Genomic DNA, 13,192 nt, shown 5'->3' on the forward strand with positions numbered 1-13,192 from the left:
ATTCTCCTCCAACGATTCTTTCAGCTTTCACATTTTACAAATAAGGCCATTCAGGTTATTGTTTCTCCTTGGTGTTACTCCTGGTCTAGTCCAGAGTAAACATGGAAGAAGAAAAAAACAGACCTAGCCTGTAATATTTAACAATTTGCTTTTAAAAATGGTCAAGACATTTTATTTTAAACAACTTGGTTGTACCAGGAACAACAACAAAAAAGACAGAAATAAACGATCATTATTTTTTGAAGCACCAGCACCTTTCACAAAATGTCCACCCACAAACTGGTGAATATGCATTCGGAAAGACTACAGATCTCAGGCCAAAGGGAAGCAGAAGTAAGACGAGATTGTTCACATTAAACATAAAACACAGAGCCACAGGGCACACAACACACCAGAAGCAGACCAGATGTTACAAAACAGCGAATGTGGATCCATATACCTGTAAAATATATAATGCCCTGTTGAAACTGAGACGGGTTTGAAGAGCGCAGGAAATGGACAAAAACCTAATTCTGTAGACACAGGCAGTTGATTTGGATAACTTGTTAATAATATATTTGTACACGTCTGGCAGAAAAAGAGACGTTGTAAACATTCATTGGTGATTTTAACGTCAATTGGGAGGACAAATTGTAAGAATCTTAATCTGATATCCATTTGGTCAGTGGCTCATCATGAATTGAAAAAAAACCTCAAGGACCCAAATTGTTTTCATATTTAGTATTAGGCCTGCGAGACATCTCTCAACATGGTAACTGGTCTTTCTGAGCACACCTGACTCTGGTGGCCAGGAAATGAACCAGCAAGCGCTTATAGGCCTTCTGTCAGGGATGATAAATCTTTTAGCATCCTCCAAAACTTTCAAGACAATTTTTAAAACACCGTTCAATGAATTGACTGAGATGAACTACTGTTGACTGAATTGACTCAATTGAGGAAGACTGTCAAAACCTCTCAAAACAGACTTAGACTGCAGCATAGTATTGTTTTGTCCCTTGTCCCTGTTTTAACAAAGTCATCCCTCATTTTATTTTGCTTTGTGTGCGTTGACTTTGAGAGCATCTGTGTCACATGTCATTATGTAAAGCAATTTTATTCTCAACTTTTTCAATGTTTGTGTGCGCGTTGTAAAGCGTCAATATTGTTTCACATTTTTAATTCAATATTATCTTCTTTAGGTTTATTTTCAACATCTGCCACTTGTTTGATTCAAATTTTCAATTTGAATCACACATCTATTTGGTCCCTGTGTCAGGTCCCTGCCAGTTGACTAGAGAAAGCAAAAGACACTTAGAAATTGCCCACTGGAGGCAATGAAATAACTACCAACATTTGTCATTTCTACAGTACCCGACTGTAATGGCAGGGCTCCAAGCGGCCTCTTTTCAGTCTGCTATCATGAAGTGGTTGATGAAATGTGGACTTGAATGTTTCTCATTCAGAGAACAGTTTCTCGGTCCAGCAGTGAGTCCCGGGAGGCCGCTCGGGGAACCTGCAACACCAGAATCGATCTCCTTGACAGGCTGGCTCATTGGCACGAATACTTAAGGAGATTAAAATAAAGCACGGTGGCAGCACTTCACCACACCACACAAGGCAGAAATAGAATTGTGTCGTCAGTTTGATCAATTATACCTGTATTTACCCTGCGATCACATGTCAAAATGGCTGCTTTTTGCTCTCTCCTCACAAACATTTAGCACATTCAAGACCATCTTCTATTATGTATATCTGAAAGCATGTAAGATGAAGAAACACTAGGCTGCCGAATAGGAAATCATATTCTCTGGAAGAAAAAAACAAAGAGTGATAGATGCTCTGTGAGAGCTCCTGTGGCTTGGTGTTGTTCACGGAAATCTCCACAGCACTGCAGTGCTACCTAGACTGTGCTTTCAGAGAGATTGCTGCAGATCGATGTGTCTCATAAGGAGGGGAGAGCTGCCATGATGGGCCAACATCATCCCAACACATTCTGTGTTCTCCCTAAACAGAAATTCTTCACGTTAATCTTGTTTAGCCGGAGCCTGTGCTCACTGTGGTCCTACAGAAAAACATAACAATTGTGCATTTTAGAATAAACACGGGAAATACATCATTATAAAGAATGGCTTTACAGGGATTACAGTGCTTCTCCTCGGTTAACAGCTTTAGGTTTATGCGGGCGTACCAGGGTGGGGGTACGCGCCCCGCGATACCAACATTTGATCGGTGGATGATTGTAAACCAGAAGGCAGTGCCACTACTGTCACGGTTTGGGTCTGCTCTGTCTTATTTTGTAGTTTTCATGTCTCTGGTGTTCCTGGGTAACTTCACTTCCTGCCTTGTCCTGTCTTCCCTTGTGATTGTCTGCCGTGCCTGATCGTTTCCACCTGTGTTCAATCACCTGCACCTCCCTTGTGTATTTAAGCCCTGTGAGTCCCTTGTCTGGTGTGGCGTCATTACATGTCAGCGTTCATGTGTCAAGTAAGTCAAGTCAAGTCTGTTTCGTGTTTTCAAGTCTTCAAGTCCAGGTCCCTGTTTTTGTCTGTTTTGTTTTCTCCTCCTTCCTCCCTTTTTTGGTTGGAGCGATTTTGATTTTGAGTTTTGACTATTAAAGCCCTTTTATTTTTCATCAACTCTGCGTTTGAGTCCTCCCTCTTTGCCCTCGACCACGCCCCCCACCTGACAGAATGACGCCACCACCTAAGGACTCAGCAGGGTTTGACCCAAGAAATCCGTTTTTGGGAACTCGCCTGGCATTTGGGGACCCACACGGCACGCAGCTGGCTGCCCGGCGCAACGCCAACCCTGGCTCGAAAACAGGCTCCAGGCAGCGCCCCGGTCACCGCCCTCGCCGCTCTCCAGACCCAGGTTGGGCCTCGCCGATGGAGGCCAGCGTCCAGCCCCCAGTCCTCAGCGCACGCTGGAAACAGGTGCTGGAGCTGGCCGCCCGCCTCCAGGCCAGGTACGACCCCCACGCCCTGGACCTCCGCATTCGGCGGCAGCGACGGCGCCAACCACGCCCGTCTCCGCCCGAACCGGCCCCAAGACCCACGCCCCCAGCTCCAAGACCCACGCCCCCAGCTCCAAGACCCACGCCCCCAGCTCCAAGACCCACGCCCCCAGCTCCAAGACCCACGCCCGTTCCGGCCCCCAGAGCCTCGCCTGTTCCGGCCCCCAGAGCCTCGCCTCCTCCCGTTCCGGCCCCCAGAGCCTCGCCTCCTCCCGTTCCGGCCCCCAGACTCCAGTCTCCGCCCGTTCCGGCCCCCAGACTCCAGTCTCCGCCCGTTCCGGCCCCCAGACTCCAGTCTCCGCCCGTTCCGGCCCCAAGACTCCAGTCTCCGCCCGTTCCGGCCCCAAGACTCCAGTCTCCGCCCGTTCCGGCCCCAAGACTCCAGTCTCCGCCCGTTCCGGCCCCAAGACTCCAGTCTCCGCCCGTTCCGGCCCCAAGACTCCAGTCTCCGCCCGTTCCGGCCCCAAGACTCCAGTCTCCGCCCGTTCCGGCCCCAAGACTCCAGTCTCCGCCCGTTCCGGCCCCAAGACTCCAGTCTCCGCCCGTTCCGGCCCCAAGACTCCAGTCTCCGCCCGTTCCGGCCCCAAGACTCCAGTCTCCGCCCGTTCCGGCCCCAAGACTCCAGTCTCCGCCCGTTCCGGCCCCAAGACTCCAGTCTCCGCCCGTTCCGGCCCCACGGCCCCCGACCATGACCCCGTCCCCACGGCCCCCGACCATGACCCCGTCCCCACGGCCCCCGACCATGACCCCGTCCCCACGGCCCCCGACCATGACCCCGTCCCCACGGCCCCCGACCATGACCCCGTCCCCACGGCCCCCGACCATGACCCCGTCCCCACGGCCCCCGACCATGACCCCGTCCCCACGGCCCCCGACCATGACCCCGTCCCCACGGCCCCCGACCATCACCCCGTCCCCACGGCCCCCGACCATCACCCCGTCCCCACGGCCCCCGACCATGACCCCTCCCTCCCACCCTCTTGGGACCGCCTGGAAGTCGGTCCTTGAAGGGGGGGTGGGGTCAGGGGTTGGGTCGGCGCCCCCGGCCACGACGACGCCGGAGCCGCACAGCTCGGCGCCCCCGGCCACGACGACGCCGGAGCCGCACAGCTCGGCGCCCCCGGCCACGACGACGCCGGAGCCGCACAGCTCGGCGCCCCACGCCACGACGACGCCGGAGCCGCACAGCTCGGCGCCCCACGCCACGACGACGCCGGAGCCGCACAGCTCGGCGCCCCACGCCACGACGACGCCGGAGCCGCACAGCTCGGCGCCCCACGCCACGACGACGCCGGAGCCGCACAGCTCGGCGCCCCACGCCACGACGACGCCGGAGCCGCACAGCTCGGCGCCCCCCGAGACCCTGAGGCCCGGCCGCCGACCCGGCAGACCCCCCGAGACCCTGAGGCCCGGCCGCCGACCCGGCAGACCCCCCGAGACCCTGAGGCCCGGCCGCCGACCCGGCAGACCCCCAGAGACCCTGAGGCCCGGCCGCCGACCCGGCAGACCCCCAGAGCACCCCACGCCCGGCCGCCGCCCCGGCAGGCCGCCGGACCATAGCTGTCGGGTCCCCACCCTCCCGCCCCTTGTCTGATTTTCATGGTTCTGCCCCCCTTTAGGACCGTCTGGAATTCGGTCCTTGAGGGGGGGGTTCTGTCACGGTTTGGGTCTGCTCTGTCTTATTTTGTAGTTTTCATGTCTCTGGTGTTCCTGGGTAACTTCACTTCCTGCCTTGTCCTGTCTTCCCTTGTGATTGTCTGCCGTGCCTGATCGTTTCCACCTGTGTTCAATCACCTGCACCTCCCTTGTGTATTTAAGCCCTGTGAGTCCCTTGTCTGGTGTGGCGTCATTACATGTCAGCGTTCATGTGTCAAGTAAGTCAAGTCAAGTCTGTTTCGTGTTTTCAAGTCTTCAAGTCCAGGTCCCTGTTTTTGTCTGTTTTGTTTTCTCCTCCTTCCTCCCTTTTTTGGTTGGAGCGATTTTGATTTTGAGTTTTGACTATTAAAGCCCTTTTATTTTTCATCAACTCTGCGTTTGAGTCCTCCCTCCTTGCCCTCGACCACGTCCTCCCCTGACAACTACCACACAATGGTAGATTATTTTAACATATGTACACCATGTCCCGGCTGGAATTGGGGAAAAGCTGCGGGTTTCAATCAATCAATCAAACTTCTATTTTAGACTTAAGGTCCAGTAAAAAAAATAAAGATAAAAAATACATACAAGGTCACAAGTACAATTACATAGACCTACAAATGCCAATGAACAGACAACTGTACCAGTTTCCACAGCTGGGACTGGTAGCATGAAGTGCTAAACCTAATGTTTGACAAACCCAAGATGATAACATTTTCAGAGATGTTAACCCAGGCAGATACATAAAGTATTAACTCCCACAGCCACAAACATTTAACTGGTACTACACCATCTTGGTATCTTTAGTAATATTGTCATGGCATCATTATAAGCTGCTTGGAGTCTCTGTAGGCTTGCTTTTTTGTAATTGGACCACAGGTGTGCAGTGTAAGGTGGTGTACAATAAGCTCTAAAGACATGTTCACTCCATCTGTACACATATTAAATTTGCTTGAGAGAATGTTAGCTGGTGCGTACAGACATATCTTTATCATCAGTCATCTGTTCTGTAATAAAATGTACAAGATATTTTACCTTATCACAAGCAATGAGGTAATTATCAGAACATTTAAAAATCAGGGAATTATAGAATGCTGTCCTCTTTTCTTCTACAAATCACTTAATGGCATTGTATTTAATATCACATTGCACACCATAGTAGTAAGGAGCTGCTGGAGATCAGCATTTCACAAGATCATCTGCATACATAATATGATTAACTAAGGCATTACCAATCATGCACCCAGTATTATAGGCTCAATAAATAGATTAAAAAGGACAGCGGACAAATCCCTCCTTGTCAGACACCATTGCTGACCCCACATGGGGGCTTGTGCAAATCACTCTGAAACAACCCAAGGTGTGGAACTGGAACTTTCCCCCGAATATGCAGGAAAATACTCAAATTCAGCGATATTGACTATAATAATCAATAGAATAATTATATTCATATCACAGATCAGTGGACACATATTGATTTATTTTTAATCATTTTTCTTTTTACATTTCACGATATCGCTCCTTTAAAGGTGCATTAACAAATACTTCACCATATCACGCCTTTTTTTAAATTGCATAATGCAGAGTTATGTGAAGCGCTGTGGACTGCTGGCCAATAGAGGGCACTGTATGAATGTGAGAAAGAGAAATGTAGTGCAGATCAAAATGATAAAGAATAAAGAATGATAATAATAATGCCGTATTGATCGGTCCACCTGCTGATCGGATTCACAACATTTAGTATTAGCGGGATGTATAACAATAATGCATTTCCGCACTTGTCAAAAAGTTGGTTCAATTGGATGAAAGACAACCGCCGTTGGACGACATCAACTCTCCCGCATGAGGAGGTTTGTGGAAGTTATCTAACTCCTTATTGAACAATAGAGGCAAGAGCTGAGGCCTTCCAGGTGCAAGTCAACTAGGGAGAAGGAAGCATGGCTGCTGCACAGTGTTAATACATCCAGACAGTGCGCAGTGTGCATTGGAAGCCTAATCTGTGTGTGTGTGTGTGTACTGCATTGGCCCTATAAATAATACACCTATTTAAATCCCTTTTCTGTCAATAAAGCGAGGACGGTGTAAAACACACACTGAAAACACTACACATCAATCACATCGATCAATATTTCAATAACACATAATATAGACCAAAGCAACACTGTAAGTTATGGAACACGTCGCTGACTTTGTGCGTTAAATAAGCCCGAACAGTTGGATACTCGTGCACTTCCGGAACTTTCGTAATGGGTTTCTTGTGCAGAGCGCCGCAGCGCACGCGGGGGGACCGAGCTTCTTCTTCAAGGGAGAAACTGATGAATGAGGGGAAAGCGGCCAAGCCCTGCCCCGCGTCTCACTATCACTTCAAGCAGACTCGAGCTTTTTCGCCCGGGAGGGACACGTGGAAGAGACCGGGGCACCGAAGGTGAGACATACACGCCGGGGCTCGTGCCCGCGTGGAAATGTTTTTCTCTCTGTTCAAGCCTCTTTTTTTCTCTCTGTTTGCTTTGTTTTGTACCATTAGCATTTTGCACGGCGTCAATTAGGCTGCAGACAATAGAGGAGCACGCGGCACTTGTCCAGCAGCGGTCCCTTCCGTCTGCACTGCTGCCTTTCACCGTGTTATGAAACCAACAAGCACGCCTTTAAAAAAAAATAAAAACTACAATACATTCAAAGGAAGTCAAAGCCGTGGGGATTGAGCCACGCGCAACAACAACCGACAGCATCTGACGCATCTGCCGTAATGAATGAGCGTATTATCAAAGGCAGCGTTACCTAACAGCCAGTTCGGCTATAAGGGCAAACCGAAACATGGAAGTGGCTTATGTAAAATGTTACATAAATACACGCTTAACGTTGAATGTCAAGTTAGGAGGTTTAGGGAAGTGCTTGTGTGAGAAACCGACGTCTGGAGCTCGTAGGGTTTGGCTCCAGAGGGGGGGGGGGGGGGGGGGGGTCAGACAGGTTAAAGAGCAGACTGAGCCCCCTCCGGGGGGCTACCGGGTGTTTCGGTTTATCTAGCGACCGTGTTACCTGGTGACTTCCAGGCGCACGCCGTCTCTGGCTGTCATTGTGACGACATCGGTTAAAAAAAGGAGGAGAGCACTTGTTTGTCCTCAAGAATGCCGAAATATTGCAAGTTCTCATTTGTCTTATCACCCCAATTAAACCCCATATATATATAAACATTATTCTCAATACTTTAGACTTTTCAGAATACTTTTAATTTACTGAAGGGACGTCCCCTCATCCCCCAGCAACCCCAAAAGCAACCACTTTTTTTTTTTTTTGCATATCCAATTTCCTATGAACATTCAATGACTTTTAAATATTGAATTAAAAGGTTGGTTGTGCCTAACCCCTAAGCTAATTTTACAGTGCCATTTACATTCCAAAACAGTGATGCAAGAATTCTCTCTGACTAAATCCCAAAACCGCGCAGATTGTTGTATTCTCCCCCTCTGCAATGTGCAATGTGCGTCAGTGAATCACATCCCCCAGCATGCATTTGACAACCCCGGAGAAAGGTGTGAGCTCGTCATATAGAGGAGGAGAGTGTGATGCTGAGAGCCGAAGAACCGGAGAGCCGAGGGCAAAAAAAATGAGTCGTGCCCTTTTTAATGCATGTGTTCTAGTCGGTCCAGGTCAGTGTGATGTTACAGTGGGTGTTGGGATATAGGTGTAAAATGGCAGCTCCCGACGGAAGCCCTTTGTTTCATTTGAAGCGATCTGCAACAAAAAACATGTAGTTTTGTTATTGGGTTTTCATTTCCGTTCAAATGTCCAGCTGCAAAGGAAGTTTATCACTTGTTGTCGTTGGCCATGCGTTTCTTCTAAAGTGCAGTTGGTGTGTTTTCCTTGAACCAGCTGTCATTGGTGAAGCTGTTATCACATAATAAAAAGCTTTACAGGTCCTTTTTTGAAGGGAATCTTTGTAACGCTGACGAGGCAGTTTGGCTCCATGTCACAAAGTGTATCAGGTTAAGTTCCAATAGTCTAAACCTCAGGGTTTTCCGTCAGCCCTCACTGTCCTTGAGACTGTGCTTCTTAATCCGACCTTGGATCGTGTATCCAGAGAACCATTTTAGCTGATGAAATAATCTCTTTGCCTTCAGAATGTGTTCATTATCTGTGTGCTCGCTTCAGTCTTTGAAGAAATCGCAACCGTATTAACTCGCTGTGAAATGTTATTTTTTTTTTAAAATTTGATGTGGACCTGGACTTGGGTGTTTGTGTGAAAGTCACAGGGCCTGTATTCCTACTTCAGACTGCCTGGAATGCTTTGAACTTCTGCATTTAGACTTGTGATTGGGTTTGTCGCTAATCTGAATGCCGAGGTGAGACGGTTGGAATTTGGTCCGGTTTAGACCCATGTTTTCCCTTATAACCCTGACCGGATGATCCAGGAGTGCCTCTGTGCCACTCTTTTCATAACAACAAAAGTTGTAAATATTAGTGAAGCCCACGTTGCACAGCACAAAGTGGGATTGGGCGGTTACGGAGATCACGCCGTCACACACATGACCAAACGTACGTCCCACAGACCTTCACGTCCTCGCAGGCATGGAAAGTAAAACCTTTTAAGCTCTCACTTTTCAGCAAACGCGGCTGGTGCCCTTTAATAGCTTCATTGCATAAGCTCTTTCTAGCCAGTTAGACTTCTAAAGGAAGCTGGAGGGAAGCATTCAAATTGTGTCAATCAGCACCGCTGTGTCCAATCATGGACGACAAGCTTGTTAGTGTAAACGAGTGGCGAGACAATAGCTGTTGAAATGTAGTGTGTGTGTGTGTGTGTGTGTGTGTGTGTCTTGTGGATTGGCAAAAACAAATGTTTGTAGTTTAATTTGTTTAAAATCACAAGAGCGTGAAATATGAGTGATGGGAAACAATACAACACTGTGTAAAACAACAAAATTAGAATTTCTGCAGTTGGTTGTTTTTTTTTTTTTTAATGTAGCAACGGTTAAAAAAATATGCCAACCTTGTGTTTTTTTTTGTCTTATTTGGAAATGTTTAAAAAAAACAAACTGCAAATATCATTAAATATTTCTCTCAGGTTGATTGCTGCATCTTAATTTGAGAAGAAATAATTGCCTTTCTGTACGCAGGGATTACAACGCAGTTGTATAATGTTACATTGCATGTGTTGGGTGGCAAGAGTGAAAATATGTGCATACATTTTGTTAATGCATTAAATAAAGCAAATGTGATGTTGATATTCAAGATCACAGCTTTAAGTAGACGAGGACTCGCTGAGCACTCCAACGGGGGGGGGGGATGGACGCACCGGCTTCTGTTCGACCCACTCTCCTCGCTGAGCGGCCTGACTGACGTCCGTGGCTTATAGTCATCTGCATTCCCCGCTGACGGTTTCCATTTCCTCCTTTTGGCCACGCGGTCTAAATCCGCGGAGCAGAGCGCGAAGGAGGAATGCAGGCCGACTGAGACCGTTACCTCGGCTGCCTCTCGTGTTTTAGTCATTCTTAGAAACCCGATGGAGGGAGTGATGCTCCGCTGCATGTCTGACCTAGACAGACATGCAGCGGCAAGTTTTGGGGAGAAGGCATCGATGCAGCAAGGGGCCACTGCCTGGCTTCCAGCGTTGAACCCACTCCACATATTATTTCAAAATGTATATGACCGTTGCTCCGGAGATGCATTAAAAGGGCAAAGTGACTGAAGGCATGACCAGCGTTGCAGCAGCAGGGGCCTGCGCTGCCATTGGATCAGCCTCCCGACCTAAAGGTCACTACTCGGTACACTTTCCTCATTGCAGGGCTGTTGGATTGTATTGAACAGGGGGAACCTGGGCTGTGTTCTCTAGAAGCTGCTTCATCAGGTCATTGTTATAACATTGCAGAGAATGTTTTCATGGTTGAGTAATAATACTTGAACAAATTGATAGGGGATCTTTCAAAGTTAGTCATTTTTATGACCTTGTCTCTTTTTGTTATACTTGTACACTCGTAAATTATTCTCGACAGCCGAGTACACACACTACAATAAAAAGTAATCGGCGGATCGGATATCAGGGTCTACCGCAACTTCCATCTGCCGGCCTGCAGCGGCTGAGACTCCACAAGAGCTCCTTTAAACCACCCCAATGCCACCAGTCCAAAGGTTCCTGGGTTCCTCGTACAACAACCCGATGATAAACAAAGTCTGTGCCGGGTGGATGCGTGGCGAGACGCCGCTGCTCCTACAGCATGTCCGACTTAGACAGCCCTTCACCACTGCCCGTCCGGACGATGGCTCCACTCCGCAACCGTCCACTTGTCTCTCCCTGGCCGAGCCATCCCCGGAAAATCGTAGCGCTGGCATACTTTTTGGAGGGCGACCGCTCCCACTTGTCTCCGCGCATGCCGACCGTTGCGTGACTTCCCCTCGTCGCATAGTTGTACACACGAGGGCCACCGTACACTTCATAGGAACCATGACAACCCGGCCTATTGATATCCTGTGTTCCCCCGATAACATTTAAAAGCATCACACCCTCCGGTAAGGTAAATTACAGAGCATATGGGGCCTGATTTGCCTTTTATGGAAAGATTCTACTAGCCCGAGTTGTGGAATTCCCCACGTAATGCATGCTGATTAGCTCCCTTCAGGGCCTCACCCTGCAGGGAATATCCAAACTTTTTCTTTCCCAGGTTATGAGCACTCGTAAATGATTCTGACAGCCGAGTTTTTAATTGAATGATGCTCGTTTTAGATCTTTGAGACCAAATAGAGTTGTGACTTGGCAAGATTCTAATGATGTCCTTCACGTTCCTAACTTTGGAAACACTGCAGACTCCTAGATGTTGTGTCCCTCAGTTTTTATCATTTCTATGTCTTATTCCTTACTTACAGCGGGAAATACTCGATACCCATGAGCCCCCAGCCAGCGTCGCTATGGACAATGAGCCAGCCAAATGTGCCATTATAATGTAAGGTATTCAGAATGAACCAAAACACCTCACTCTCACTCACTTCTACAGAGTATCTTCTTAATTGAGTGTCATATAGTGTAACTATTAAAAAGCGACAGAGGCCCCATCACATTTGCTTACATTTGAGACCCATGGTGATGTCTTCACTTTTTTTGTTTGACCACCAGATTCAATTTGCTCTCATGGGAGAAGCTGGAACCAGGGATTGTTTGGCATTTTTTTGTGAGAAAAATTACAGAAACCATTAATTGATTTTCACAATATGATTTCATGGATTTGTCAATTTGCTTTAAAGACACTGAATGGTTTGGGTTTTGCCGTTCCAGGTTAGTCTCCGTTGCAAGTCACCGATGGTCCTAGTATAGAAGGATCTTGTTGTGTCTTGACACGAGAGTAACTTGAATATTTCAGACTCCTGGAGACCCGACCTGTCCATCCTGTGTGTCCTGATAACTGCAGTCTGACGTTTTAAATGTGCTGATTGGTAACTTACAATAAGAGACTCTCTCCCCTTATATGGGTCTAACCGGTCCATCTGTTATTGTGGACATTAGTCATTAGTTACCCAGTATCCATGGCTACAGCCCGTGCTCGTGTGTTATCTTGTTTATATTCATGCGCGCCACATGTTTGCCCTGGTTCAAAAATAGCAGCATGTGTTTTGAGGGTCACACGTTTGCGACCTCAAAGGGGTGCCACGGGCCTCCAGACCCAACAAAGCTGTTCGTCTCGGCGAAGTCCTAGAGGTGCAAACTTTATCGTCTTCATACAATTCCTGTAAAGAAAGGAATGGAGAATGATTATTAACGAAACTTTCTTCTCTCCATCCTCTTGAGTAGCTCCGATAAATGCTGACTCACAGTGAGTTAAGACTTCGTTTTGGTCCCTATTTTAGTGATTAAGCTCAGAGGTCAGAGAACAAACACAAACACAATTTCAGTAATGAGGGAGCTAATAGTTTAACAACGGTTGGTTTTGCACGGTAAAGGGTCAAGAATTAAAAATGTTAAAGTAACATGATTGAATATAATGTAAAGACGGCATTTTATTCTTATTTTCACTATCAATTAATATGCTGTTTTGCCCATACAGCAGTTAAAAAAATAGTTTAACAGACAGATTAGCAAATCTGTAAATGTGGGAAGCAATGGCCCTGGTATTCTTTAAAAAAACAGGAATTCTTTAAATTAAACATTCTCAATAAAAAGTGTTTTAAATTAATGTTCTATAGATCCACTTCTTGACTTTCATTCCTGGAAGATTTGTCTATAAAGATAAAGCAGCGATAATGAAATGACATATTTGGCTTAGCTTGGTTCAGTGATGCCTACCTTTGACACAATCTATTCTACCCCATATTTTTATTGAACAATCTGCCCCTACACTTGTTTTGGCTGCTGGATCTCGTTCTCTTTTCGACGTTGAACCGAAGAGAGGAAATCCTGATAAACGTTTACTTGGTTCCCCACGTGGTTTTATAATAGAATAGAATCTCACATCTTGATGTTGGAAAGACATTGATTCCTGATGGTTTGTGTCCATGACTGAATAAAAGTTCTAACTAACCTTTTTTTTTCATACCTGAAACAAGTTTTTACACCATAAGGGGACCTTTTACTAAACCCCCAAG

At 47.4% G+C, this 13,192-nt stretch overlaps 1 protein-coding gene across 2 annotated transcripts in view; it reads left to right on the top strand.

The window, feature by feature from the left end:
• Positions 1 to 6,864: 6,864 nt before the first annotated feature.
• The window catches only part of LOC119222119 (helicase ARIP4-like), a 37,921-nt gene continuing 31,593 nt past the window's right edge, over positions 6,865 to 13,192 (top strand). For both annotated transcript variants that reach the window (XM_037478481.2, XM_037478482.2), the window contains exon 1: positions 6,865 to 7,052. The gene's annotated coding sequence lies outside the window, so the exon portion shown is untranslated. The remainder of the gene's footprint in view (positions 7,053 to 13,192) is intronic.

This window comes from Pungitius pungitius, chromosome 1, assembly GCF_949316345.1.
Source record: "Pungitius pungitius chromosome 1, fPunPun2.1, whole genome shotgun sequence".
Classification (NCBI taxonomy): domain Eukaryota; kingdom Metazoa; phylum Chordata; class Actinopteri; order Perciformes; family Gasterosteidae; genus Pungitius; species Pungitius pungitius.